Here is a 14382-nt window from a genome sequence, read left to right as displayed (position 1 = left end):
TGATGAACTCAACGACTCGAATGCAACGTCTTTCAAAATATGCCATGAATGACTTCAAGTAACATCCTTAAAATGAGCTAATTTACAGTGGAAGATTTCTTTAATACCTGAGAATAAACATGCTTTCAAGTGTCAACCAAAAGGTTGGTGAGTTCATTAGTTTATCATAATCATTCATTTTCATCATTTTAATAGACTTCATATATTGACACGCGTAACACGCGAATTAAAATTCATTCATATGGTGAACACCTGGTAACCGACCTTAACAGGATGCATATAGAATATCCCCATCATTCTAAGACTCACATCGAACATGATAAATCGAAGTACTAAAGCAGTTTAAATTCTCTGACTGGGGCTTGCTAGTGCCCATAGATCTATCTTTAGGATTCGCGTCAATTGGTGGCAATTATAATAAACACCAATTCTTAGGCTACCAAGCTAAAAAGGGGCATATTAGATTCGATAATCCAACCATAGAATGTAGTTTCGATTACTTGTGTCTATTTCGTAAAGTATTTATAAAAGCAACGCATGTATTCTCAGTCCCAAAAATATATATTGCAAAAGCATTTAAAAAGGGAGCAAATGAAACTCACAATACGATATTTTGTAGTAAAAATCTGCATACGACAGAACTGAACAATGCAAGGTTGGCCTCAGATTCACGAACCTATATCAAGTATATATATATTAACACATATAATTGTAATCGAACAACTTTATATTTATTTTGTTATCTATATAGATTAATATTCCTATATATAATTTTATATTATGTTATTATACTTATTTGATATATAATTCAATTAACGTTATAATATTGTATTATTTAAAACATAATTTCATGTAATATTAGTATACTTATGTAATAAATATATTTAGTGTACCAAATATTTATTTGTTAGAATGATAGTTTTGAAAATATTGATTTACTAATAATAATAATAATAATAACTATGATAATAATAATTTTACTACTAATGGTTAAATTGATAATAATAATAATAATAAGAGTACTAATAATAATAATAATAATAATAATAATAATAATAATAATAATAATAATAATAATAATAATAATAATAATAATAATAATAATAATTGTATGTTTGATACTAAAAATTATATATATATATTTTTTTTAATATTTGTAATAATTTAATAACAATAATAAATAATAATAATAATAATAATAATAATAATAATAATAATAATAATAATAATAATAATAATAATAATAATAATAATAATAATAATATTTAGTAATAGATAAACTACCTCATTGAAGTAGCCATAGAAAAAATGCCCAAGTACGGGTTTGAACCCGCGACGTCCCGCTAACCCGATAACATTCCAAACCAATGAACCCAAGACCTCTTTCCAACCAAACAACACCATAAACCAAATGAGCTAAACTGTTTTTCCTGATTTAACTGATACTTATATTTATTTAACTCTTAGGCCGTTTTCATCATCTTCTTCGTACATCACGTCATGATATCCATTATCATCTCATTTTATTATCATGATCATAACCATTATCACATCATAATCATGATCATATCTTAACTATATCATAATCATATCCTAATCGTGATCATATCTTAATCACATTATTATCATTATTTTTATCATATCATAACCATTATCACTATCACCCTAATCACGTTCATCATCAAAATCACCATCATCTAACCTAATCCTCGTTCCTCATCTTAACAGCATCATGAACTCTTTATCATCATAATCATCGTCATTATCATTAACATATCATAGTTAATTATCATCAATAATTAAATGATGTGAGAGTTTGGGTTGTTTGTCGGGTAGGAACCAAATATCGATAGGTTTGTCTCACAAATCCAACTTGAAAACAAAAAAATCACAGCCCAATGATTTAATCAACCCACGGACCATGCTAAATCAAATTCCCAGCTTCAACAGATTAAGGGTTTCGGTTTCTTTTTGGCTCCTCACGACACAAAGTAGAAAGTAAAAGATGGCACTAGTTTTTCTAGCTTTATTGATTCCACTAATTGAGTTATTGAAAACGAAATTGGTAAAGAGAAAGGGCCCAGTTTTTTGGTGGAGTTTGACATCTAACCGAAAGCAACATAATATGTAAGGCCATGATTTATAGTTTGTCTTCAAATAATCATAAACAACTAGCAATTAAAGGGTAGCAATAGTTTAAAGATTAAACATATATTAAAAGAAACCGAATGCCTTTGGTTTGTGGGGTACTCCTAGCCGTACTATTCTAATAACATAATGGTGGTGGCTATATTCTTCAACGAATCCTCAAACACACATATCATTATTAGCTTTAACTTTTAAAAGCTCACGATTTTCAGCTGCAGTTGCGGGTTTGAATAAGTTGTAGCTGCATAGTAGCAGATGTTTTCGTGACTGGTTCAAACAAGAACAGACGAACCAGTTGTAGCATTTTTATGGTGGCGGTTAGGGGTAGTTTGATGGTGTTTTCACATCGGTTAAAATAGTAACATGTATGAGCAACAGTAACATTAAAAAGGCGGGTTCTTGGGTCCTTGGTCTTGCTCGACAGTACACAGAAACAGAAGCAACATTAATGACTGCAAGTGGTGATGGTTTGTGGTAGAAATTGAAGACGGTGGCCGGTGAGGTGGTGGTTGGTTTGGGTCGTTCATGACTGAAAAGAAACAGATGGTATACAACAGCTTTAAGATATTGTTGATCGATGAGAAGGAACTAAAACAGAAAATAAAATATAAGTGAGTGTATAGGTGAAGGTGTACGGTGGTATACTGGTTGTCGTGGTGGGCTATGGTGGTGCAGGTTGATGTGGGTGACGGAGATGTAAGATGGTGATTTACGAGTCTCTTATGGAAAACAAAGTCTTGGTTGAACTATGTATCCTTCCAAATATATGTATAATATATGCATACCAATTATGAATTAGATAATAGGAGATAAGAAAGAAAGAGTGGATTCTCTTTTAGTAATACTAGTCACGGATCAAACAAGAAATCAAAAAGAAGAAAATGACGTATAACAGAAGTTAGACAAGAAGAATCAATTTAGAAGGGAAAGTAGTAAACAGACAATGGAATTTATCTGATTTGTACGATCCTGATATCAATAATTATCAAGAAACAAAAATCATAAAACTTGAAAGTGATCTGTAACAGAATTTAATAATTTGTATCTGCTGTTATATATATTTTATATCAATAATAAATAAGTATAAATTCATTAATAATTATAATACATTTATTAATATTAGAAGTAATAAAATTACAAATATTACTAATAATAGAAATAATAATAATATTAATATCAAGTATAATGATAATTATTGATAATAATGTTAATAATGATAATAATAATAATAATAATAATAATAATAATAATAATAATAATAATAATAATAATAATAATAATAATAATAATAATAATAATAATAATAATAATATTAATATTAATATTAATGATAGTAATATTAATAATAATATCAGAATAATGCTAATTATAATAAAAGTAATAATAATAATATCAATAATTTTAAATAAAAGATATTTTTAGTTATTCATAATAATAATAATAATCACGATAATAACTAAAAATATAATTTTATTACTAATTATAATATTAATAATGATAACAATAATATTATTAATGCTGATACAAATAATGATTATTAATGATAAAGGTAATAATAATATCTAATGATAATACAAATAATATTTAGGATATAACAAATTATATATATCAAATTTTATATCTACATAATGTCTATAATATAACTAATACTGATATTAGTTATTAATATTAGTAGTCATAATAATGAAGTAATAATATTACTATTATAATTTAACTTATAATTAACCTTATTATATTAGATATTAATATTACATATTATTAATTATATAATATCATACATTAAATATTCAATAATCAAACATTATAATATAGGAATCATATTTTTGTAACAACTTAATAATTTTATGTATTACATTAAATATTCAATTAAATTTAAATGATTAAATTGTATTTTATTATCTCAAATTATTATATATATATATACTATTATTTATATTTACCTATATATATGTATATACATTTTTATTTACAATAATTGTTCGTGAATCGTCAGGAGTAGTCAAGGTCAAATGCATTCATGAAAAATAGTTCAAACAATATGAAACTCGGTTTAATAGACTTTGCTTATCGTGTCAGAATTCTTATAAAGATAAAGTTTAAATTTGGTCGAAAATTTTCGGGTCGTCACACGGACCATTTCCAAAAGGCCGAGGTAATATAATCATTTATTTTCTACCATATGCTACTTAAATCAGAATCTTACGCATACTCTGCACACGCAGGAAACATCAAGTTTTTGATTGTTGCAATTGACTATTTCACAAAGTTGGTGGAAGCAAGACCGCTGTCAACAATTTTAGGAAAAAGAGTGCGAAATTTTGTATGGGAAGACATTGTCTGTCGATTCGGCATACCAAACGAAATTATTAGCAATAATGGAACGCAGTTTACGGGGGATCCTTTTTGAAGTTAGTGCGCGGGGCTTAATATTAAGCAAACTTTCACGTCCGTCACGCATCCGCAAGCGAATGACCAGTGCGAAGTCACCAACCAGAATATAGTAGCTGGAATTAAGGCTAGACTGGGCCACAGTCGCATCGGTTGGGTGGACGAACTACCAAAGGTATTATGGGCGCATAGAACAACACCTAAAGCAAGCACTGGTGAGACTTCGTTTAGTTTGGTATATGGATCAGAAACTGTGGTACCCGTAGAGATTGGGGTACCAACGTTACACATACAGAATTTTGATGAGTAAAACAACTCAGAAGCTTTGCGGGAAAATATTAATTTGCTGGAAGAACACAGACTCTCTGCGGCGATTAACGAAGCTAATAATAAGCAAAAAATCGCAAAGTACTATAATCAGCATGTGCGTTCACGCTCTTATAAGTGCGGGGATCTAGTTTGGCGTCAAAACAACGCAAGTCATTTAGAAGATACTGGGAAGTTGGGCCCCCATTGGGAAGGTCCGTACAAGGTGGTAGGAGCAAGCAACACCGGGGCATACCATCTCACCACATTAGATGGAAAACCTGTGAAGCGCACTTGGCACGCGACGTTGTTGAAAAAATGTTACATGTAGCTGGTTGGACCTGATCACTCCAAATATTTTAGCACATTATTATTTCCTATGTAATTTTTGTTCGTTTGGATGTGTCGCGGTTGTAATTATGATTAATGCCAATTAAAATATTTACTCGCGCATACACTTTCTATATGTATGTTTCTTTTTGTATCCGGTTCCTGCCTACTTAAGGGGTGTCCTCTAGACCCCGCATGACAGAAGCCTGTTTGGTTACATGGCTAGACATAAACGGCAGGTAAAGGGAATTGGTTTTCCCCTAACCAAGCGCCACGCAGACTAGATGGCTGCCAAGTCGACTTAAAAATACAAGCATTGGGTTGCTTGTGCGTGATTAATCTCACATTGGTTTGCTTGAGGAACTCTTAAGTATAAAAGCATTGGTTTATTTTTAGTTGTGTTGCTTACCATACAGCTAAAGTGCACCTCTAGCACATGAAAAAGCAAGAACGCAGTAGCTTTTGACTCTAAAAATCTAAGGGTAAATTTGCTAAAGTATTGGTTTATTTTACGCAGTACCCGCATATGTGCATGAGTTTTGGTTAACTTACGCGCATAGGCATGCGGTTTACATTTTGTTTTAATTCGCAATATATAAACAATGAAATACACAACAACGCATGCATGATACGAACATATATAGCAAAATAAGTTATTACACATACAAATTGTTTTCAATGCCTGCCCAACAAGGGACTTAGGGCTCAACAAAAAATAATAATTACACATTGCCCGCCTAAACATAGGACTTACGACGCGAAGGATTAGTTAATTGTTCAAATTAAAATTCTTCCTCGAGGAAGCCATCAAGTGACATATTCTGGTCCGCAGCAAAATAGTTTAGTACGGGGATTGGGATGGACTGGATGGCCTGCTCAGCTTCAAGTAGCACCGCAGCTGTACCCTCCGTCAAATACTTCTGTACAATTTCGGGGTACGGTGGTATAAGGCTGCAGCCTGTAATCACCTCTAGCATTACCTTGTTGCGGTCATGCTCCTTCACTGCATCAACATAGGCATTGATTTTTTCGGATACGGGCTCCGAGTCCATCACCTTTTGCGCAATGGTAGGAAGGGAGGTACGAAGCTTCAACAAGTCCGCCTCTGCCAGCTCGCGGCCAGTCACTACGTCATCCTTCTCCGTATGCACCTTTTCAAGCTCTACTCGCAGACACTCAGTCTCCCCTTTCGCCTGATCAACTGCCCCCACTAGCTCACGATTTTTCTTCCTTTCATCAATCAATGCGGTTTTTGTCTCAGCCGCAGTCACCTCCACAGCTTTACGCGCCTCTTCCGCGTCCTCCCTGTCTTTCTTTACCTGATCAACACCCGCCTGCAGCAATCCTAGCTCCGTTTCCTTCCGCAAGGCCACTTGGTACAAATTGGTGGCACGGTGTGCGTGATCTGCAAACATGCCAAAGAACACAAGTCCGTTTTGGATAAAGGCATTATGCGCTTGGTGGAAGGGCAGTGCGGCTAGTTGCTCGCGGAATTCAGTCGGAAAAATTTATTGCAAAAAAGCGGACTGCTCTGCGGCATTTTCGGCGGAGGACTGGGTGAGCTGCGCCAGGTTTGCTAATCAGAAGCTACCGCGTGGTGAAGTTGGTGTGGAATCAGAGTCAAGATGTATCGCCTTATCTCTTGACGTGGCAGTGGCTTCAAGGTCTGAATTTCCTCGCGGTGGCGTCTGCTGAGTTTCCTCAATATGCTCTGCAATTAGTGATTCATTAGCATGCAGAAACTATTTGTGCAATATTTTCACAAACGAAAAGAGACGCTTACCAGTAATAGGGAGAGGCAGATCGGTAGACGCTTGCTCCACGGGGACAAAATTGTCGTTCCGCATGTCCTCCCTTTGTTTCGGAGTGAGCTTTTTCTTCTTCTGCTTCGTTTGAGGCATTTCGGTTGCCTTGCGCTTGTTGGCCGAGGTAGCAGGTGCTGACACCTCGTTCTCACCGGTCCTCTCTTGCTCAAGCTGTTCGTCAACATTTTGCTTGCGGAAAGAGATACCAGCAATCTCATCCGCGGTGAGCACTTTCTTCATCCTCATCTCTGCAAACATACGCGCAAAGTTAGAGCATATATGTATGCATCAGCGGTTATATATTCAAATGCATTTATACTATTCCTACCCTTGCCATTCGGTGCGATTATGGATGGACGCATGTTCTCCCATGGCCAGTGCGCGGAAATCTTTCCTAACCACAGCATAACGTTCCCGTACGATCGGTGCACAAGCTGTGCGTTAGCGCAGTCCGCTAACAGTTTCGTTTCTTCATCATCAAGGACGGGGGTCTTGTTTACGTCCTTTGCCACCCTTTCACACCAAATTAGCCTTTGCGGAAAGTTGTCTCCAACAACTGATTGGTCAATGAAAAAGAAAGTTTCTTTCCAATGACCCGCATTCAATTTGGGAGTTTTGGTAAAGTTTTGCCAGGCGAAGAAAGTAAACCAGGACTTATGGTGGGTGGCTAGGCGGTATAGATGGCAGAACACCTTAACTAATGGTACCTAGTTTAGCGCAACGCACCTCATCTCAAATAGCACTATCTTTCCTATGGCATATGGGTGTAATTGCCCTAATCCTACGCGGAAGTGATCTAGTACGCCTAGGAAGAAGTCAGAAGGTGGAACCCTAAAATTGCCATGCTTAAACGCATGTTCGTATATGGCTACCTTCTTCTCCGGTGGTTTATGGGCACGTTGGTTAGGAAGGGGTGGCACCGGATTGTACTGTTTTAATGGCGGGTATTGTTTAACTAAAGAATCTATATGTCTCTACTCTATTATCAATTCTACGCTATCTACAAAAGTCTCATTTTACTTTGTCATTTTCTAAGAGTAATCGAAGAGTAACTAACCTTTTGTAGTTTGGCGGAATATATGGGATTTGATCGGAGTTGATTGAGCAGCGTATCGGAGAAGCTTTGGGCAGAAAAATAGAAATGAGGGTGAATCACGTCTATTTATAGTGAGGCATGAGTGTAGTGGGGTGAAACGGTTTCATCGTGGACGTACACATGTAAAAAACTGATGGTCGACGTTTTTTGCATGCGCGGGGGTTTTTGTTTGCTCTACCCAATGTTGAGTGAGTGGCTCACTCACGCCTGCTCACTATCACTTTATGTCTTGTCAGTCGAATGGGCTTTTGCGACAGTGACAGGCATTTAATGACCTCGAGCCACACGTGGAAAATTTAATGGTGGATGTTTTCTTTTTTCTTTTTTCTTTTTTATTTTTCGCTAATTAGTTTGATATCATATGTCTTGAGTTACATAACATCAAACTGGGGGGACATAATGATACCGCAACCCGCATGCGCATTCTATACGTATGCGGACAATCACTAGTGTGCGTACGCGTATACTTTATATGCGGTATGCGGTATGTGGTAGCGTATCGATTACCTTTGTTCCCGGAATGGCGGTTACTTGGCCATCAAGCCTGAATATCTTTTCCATAATTATATCCGAGATTCGGGGAGTTTGTTATGGAATGGATCATCATTATATTAGACGATTCTAGATTTAGGGTTTTCCTATATAGACCCTAGTCGTCTTCACAAAACAACACAACACAGCCTACAACACGTAGTAACGATCATCAACTCTAAACTTCTAAGGTTTACAGGTTAGTTCTTCATAAACTGGCATCTACAACCTTATCTGGGGCCTTCTAATCAACGAACGTTATTGAAGGTGGACTTAACCACCTAGCCACTCCGCCGACATCATCATGTCGGCCAGGGTTATTCATGGTAGCCGGACCAGAGAGCTAAGTCCTAAGATCCTTAAACCCCCCTTAAACATGGTGAACATGCATATTGACCCTATGAAAAATATATGCATGATCAACAACAAATTGTGTTGAAGGTGCAACTTTTGAAACACGTTTACCAAATTGAGAACGTAGAGAATTTTTAAGAATGGTAATGGGTTTAGCATCCTTAGACGTTGTTGTTCCCTTACCCTTCTTACTAATCCCACCAACACATTCATATACATTGGTTTCAACAGAAGATGGTTGCTTAAGTGTGTTAGCCTGTTTCAGTTAAATTATCTTTTGTTTTAAGCTTTTAATCTCAAGACATAATTCCTCAGCAGAAACTATCACTTCACCTTCCTTAAAATCATAAGTACATTCTTTCTTAGGAAGTGGAGGCAATTTATCACACAAAGCAAGCATTTGTTCTAATGATTGACACTTAAGTTGCAAATTAACATTTTCCTTTTCCAGTATAGCTACTATACGTTTCAAGTTTCGTACAGCGGGTATGTTTGCATAAAATTCATTCATAGGATCAATTGTTGCATTAAAGTCTATCAAATTTTCAACAAATGGTTCTTCTCGAGGTTCTACCTTTACATCTAAAGAAGTTTGATCTAGGGATTCTGTCTCAAAGAAGACAGTTAAATCATGTGCTAGGTCTTCACAGAAAAAAACATCAGAACATGCATGTAAGGCCGGTAGAATTGATTTCACATCAAAAGTTGGTTCATCAAATACTTCATCTATGGTAATAATGCTAGAACTAGGGTTGTTAAACACTTCATTCTTTAGCATTAAAATGTATTTCTCTAGCATAAGTGTAGGAATATAAACCAATCTATGTTTAGGAACATAGTTAGCACGTTGCACATTCTTTTTAGTTTCAACAAGTTCCTTCAAGAAATTAGGATTTGATTTACCCATTTTAGCATTGATTTTCTCATAAATTAAGCTAATTTGATGGTATTTTTTAGATTTGCGATTAACAATAATATCATCAAAATATGCATTAGATGCATGCACAAAATGAGATGGTAAACTAGCTTGAAAATAATCAGAATGATATAATCCTGGAATCTTTTTGGAAGCATCATCTAAAATCTTAGGATCTTCATAATCCAACCCCCACTTTTCACCATGAATCGTTTTTTGGTCTATTCATGAAAATTATTTGTTTTGAAAGTTCCATATCAATGATAGCTTTAGATTGCTCTGTTCGATAGAGGTTTTCCTCATATTGAGCAAGTTGAGCTTTCATTTGAAGAGACTCTTTTGACAATCAAGAAATTTCAGTGTTCTTCTCAATTTTGTTGTCTTCCAATTGAATAATTTTCTTATTTAGCTTTGAAAGTGTGGGTTCATGTTGATTTTTCAAATCAGAAAGATCTTTTTCTAAAAATTGAACTTTTTCTGCAAGTCGTTCCGATTTTAGACAATAATCTGTCTGTTCGACTTTAATCGGATGAATTGATTTTTTAACATCTTCCAACTCAGTTTCTGTAGAGTTGAGTTGGACATTCAATCTTTGCAACTCTGATTGTAATTTAGATGGAGATGGTCTGGTCTCATTAAGATTGATTTTATCTTTTAAAACCTTGTTTTCAGATTTTAAACCTTTGACTTCTTTTGACATTGAGACCAAATTCTTCATCATGTCGTTTTGCATTTTTATAAAATCAGGTGAGATTTCAGATGATTATACCTCATCATCATCAGATGTTGAGTCAGAATTCTCCATTGCTTCATTTGCTTTGATGAGCATAGTCACCTTGCAAACATTTGCATGTTCCACCTCTGAATCTGAATCATCAGTCCAGTTAAACCAAGTATCATCAATCGGTTTCAGCTCTCCTCCAGTTTCCACAATTTTTGCGATCAACATTTTATTCTTGTAGTAAGCTGCGTTCTTCTTCTTAGGCATCTTGCACTCACGAGGGTAATGACTAGCTTTGCCACAATTGAAACAGATTGAATCATTCTTCTTGAAATCTTCAGCACGTTGATTCTTTGAATGATCTGGTTTCTTGTAGTAGGAGGAAGAAGATGAGTTCTTTCGTTGATTGCTTTATTTGCCTTTAAACTTGTGTTTGTTCAACGCTTTGGTGAACATGGCTGCCATCTTGAATAATTCAAGGTGAGAATCATCAACATCAGAAAGAATCAACTCTTCAGAATCAGTTGATTCTTCAACAAGCACTTTCTGGGACAAGCTTTTGGAAGTTGTAAAACTAACAACACTGAGGTCGGGAATCTGATCCAATGATCAAAGTATCTTGTGTAGACATCTTGAAATTAAGGTAGATTCGGCAAAGATTCTGTATTACACAAATCTAGGATAAAGGTTCACAAAAATCTAACAAAATGTCAGATTCGGTATCTGGTTCGGTACTGTAGCATATTCAATAAAGATTCGGTAAACCAGATTCTATATCAGAAACTGATCAGTAACACAAGTAACACACCTAGATTCGGTGAAGATTCGGTAATCAGAAGATTTGAAGCTTTAGAACACTTAAAACCAATTAATTAAGTGATACCGAGACTCTAGTTCGGTATTTGACTCGGTAGTCAAATTCTGTAAACTTTTGAATGAAAACTCAATCCATTTCCTTGAATTAGATTCGATAAACTTGCTGCACAAGGAAACAAGTTATTAACACACAGAATATCAAAGATACCGAATGTATAGGATACCGAATGTCAACTGTAGCACCTAGGAAAATTGCTTTAACGGTAGTCACCTAGGTAGTAGGTGGACATGCGGTTGTAATATATATATATATATATATATATATATATATATATATATATATATATATATATATATATATATACATATACATACATATATATATATATATACATACATACATACATATGTATACATATATATATACATACATATATACATATATATATACATATATATATACATACATATGTATATACATATGTATATACATATGTATATACATATGTATATACATATGTATATACATATGTATATATATATATATATATTATAGTATAGTATATATTTGTGCGGTGTCCTAGGGACGAGTCTATTGGAGACATTCATTTTTTGGTGGTTTTGAATGATCAAATTCACCTTAAGGATTTTTATTATTTGGTGTACTAGAAGTTCTCGCGTGTTTTGTTTGGTGAGAATGTCGTACTAGTCCGGGTAAAGTACTTTATATAGATATGTGGAAATGGTAAGGTACACAAATGCATTAATGCTTGATCACCATTATTACAACCATGTATCTTGGTACCAAACATGACATGTTGGGTACTGAGCGGAGGAACGTGACATGGATGGGTTAGATTCGGGGGCAATTTAGGAGTCATGTATTGGTTCCTAGGTTATGATGGTCTCAGGTGATGTGCTTGTTGTCACATCAGGAGCATTACGAAATGAAGAATGTCACAGTGGATATGGTTAGCTAAGGTGAGTTGGTGGACTCACGAGTTTGGCGCGTTCATAGTCACCCTAAGTAGTGGGTGTACTATTGAGATTGACTTGGGTGTTGTTATCTACCATAACTAGGATAATCGACGTGAGTATGTGATGGAGACTTGGATCGTGTATTGAGATGTAATAGGTCTCTTGAGTGTCTCTTGTGATGGCTCTCGGTATAGTGTATGGTTAGGGAATCATGTTGTGGTTCTAGTGGTGAGTCATCTCGAAGATGGTGTCTCGGTAAGTCTTCGGGTCGTTAAACTCGCTGGTGGGAGACCCTTATGATGATGGTTCATGTTAGTGTGTTTGTGGGATTATAGGGTAAGTTCCTTATGGAATTTTACCTGTATTGATAGTTGTATCGATGTGCGGAGGTGTTTAAGCCTTGGTGTATCCAAGCATTTTCTTAGTGCGTTGTGAGAGGTTATGCTAGGCTATATCGTTTGGCCTTGGTAGATTCATAGGTGGCGTGTGTCCGCTAGGAAGATTGATGGGCTAATGACCATAAGGTTCGTCGAGTAGGTATGAGGTCGGGTCATTTAGTTACGTATTGGGTGACATAGGATGTATGGAACCCTACGACTGAGTTTCTAACCCTCAGTGGATGGTGGTGAGGAGTTTGTATGTCACTGCGACAGGTGCCCTTTTATACCTGCTAGTGTAATGTTCGACTCTGATGACGGTGTAGTCATGTGGTGCTTAGGTTACCGGTGGAAGACCCTTGGAAGCAATAGTGATGACAATGGGGAAGATCGATAATGACTACTTGCCAGTGGTGAAAGTCGAGTTTGAGAGGGTTGTGGTACATGCTTCATTTAAAGTGAAGTAAGGCGAATGAACTCTACTGTCATTAGTTATGCACAACCCTGGGGAGGTGACATGTTGCGTGTGTTGATGAGCTCACGAGATGGGTAAATCCTGTTGCTCTTAAGTGCTCGGTGGGTTAGGATGATTGGTGAGTCGGTTATGGACATAACAGTCTGATAGGTCGTGGTTGATGATAAGGTGTTGTTAATACGAGAAACTTATTCATTGTGTCAGATTGGTCACTCTTCTCCTTGAAAATGAGCAAAGGTCTGTTGGCAATTAACTGATAATTAAGTGGAAGGTCGAGTGGGCTTGGCTGACAGGTAGGACTGCTGCAACACAGTGGCGTATGCCTACGCTCAGAGGTGTACATTAGAATTTGTGAGAGTCTACCTTGTGATTGACGGGTGCTACTTACGTTATGAAGGTGTAATGTCATGGTAAGTATGACGTGTAGGGTGATTGTGTTTGATGGCTTCAAGAGTTTGAAGTTGATTCTCGAAAATTTGGTGTTTATATGACCAACGATGATGGTGGTCATGTTTATTTGTGGAATGATAAGTTTGCAAGATGTTACCATCTTGGAGACTTGAGTTTGGAACAAAATCCTAAGTGGGGGAGTTTTACTATTTCCCTAGGGAAGTCTGGTGGTGTTTAATGGGAAGAGAAGTCAGAGAGTACCGTTCTAGACCACAATAAGGATGTGAATTCCTAATGAGGTAGAATGATGTGCTGTGACTTTGGACTCAAGGTCGGGCGTTACGATCGTCGAGTCATGATCCGAAGATGTTATGCGTGGAATCTTATGTGATGGGGTTGAATGGTGCATAAGTCCTCGTGAGAAGGGGGATCAGGAATCACCAAAGTGTGATATGGGGCCTAATGTGATCCCTTAGAATTTAGAAGTAGATGTGTGGGTATACCCAAAAGGGGTGAATCTCGGATAGTGTTAGTGAGTGATTCCGAGTTTTGTGTCGAGGGGATTGCTTCGTTTTCCCTGTTTGGGAAGCGTGCTCGTGGGAAATTGTTAGTGGATTATTCCACTTTATGAAAAATTGTGATGCATGGTGTGCCAGTTGCAAATGTTTCATTTAGAGGCACACAGTTGCAAGGTGATTTTTTTTCCGAGTTTGTGCTGCCTATCATTGTGAGACCTCAGATGTGTTAGAAT

This window comes from Rutidosis leptorrhynchoides, chromosome 10 (assembly GCF_046630445.1).
Source record: "Rutidosis leptorrhynchoides isolate AG116_Rl617_1_P2 chromosome 10, CSIRO_AGI_Rlap_v1, whole genome shotgun sequence".
NCBI lineage: Eukaryota > Viridiplantae > Streptophyta > Magnoliopsida > Asterales > Asteraceae > Rutidosis > Rutidosis leptorrhynchoides.
This window is presented reverse-complemented; position numbering follows the sequence as displayed.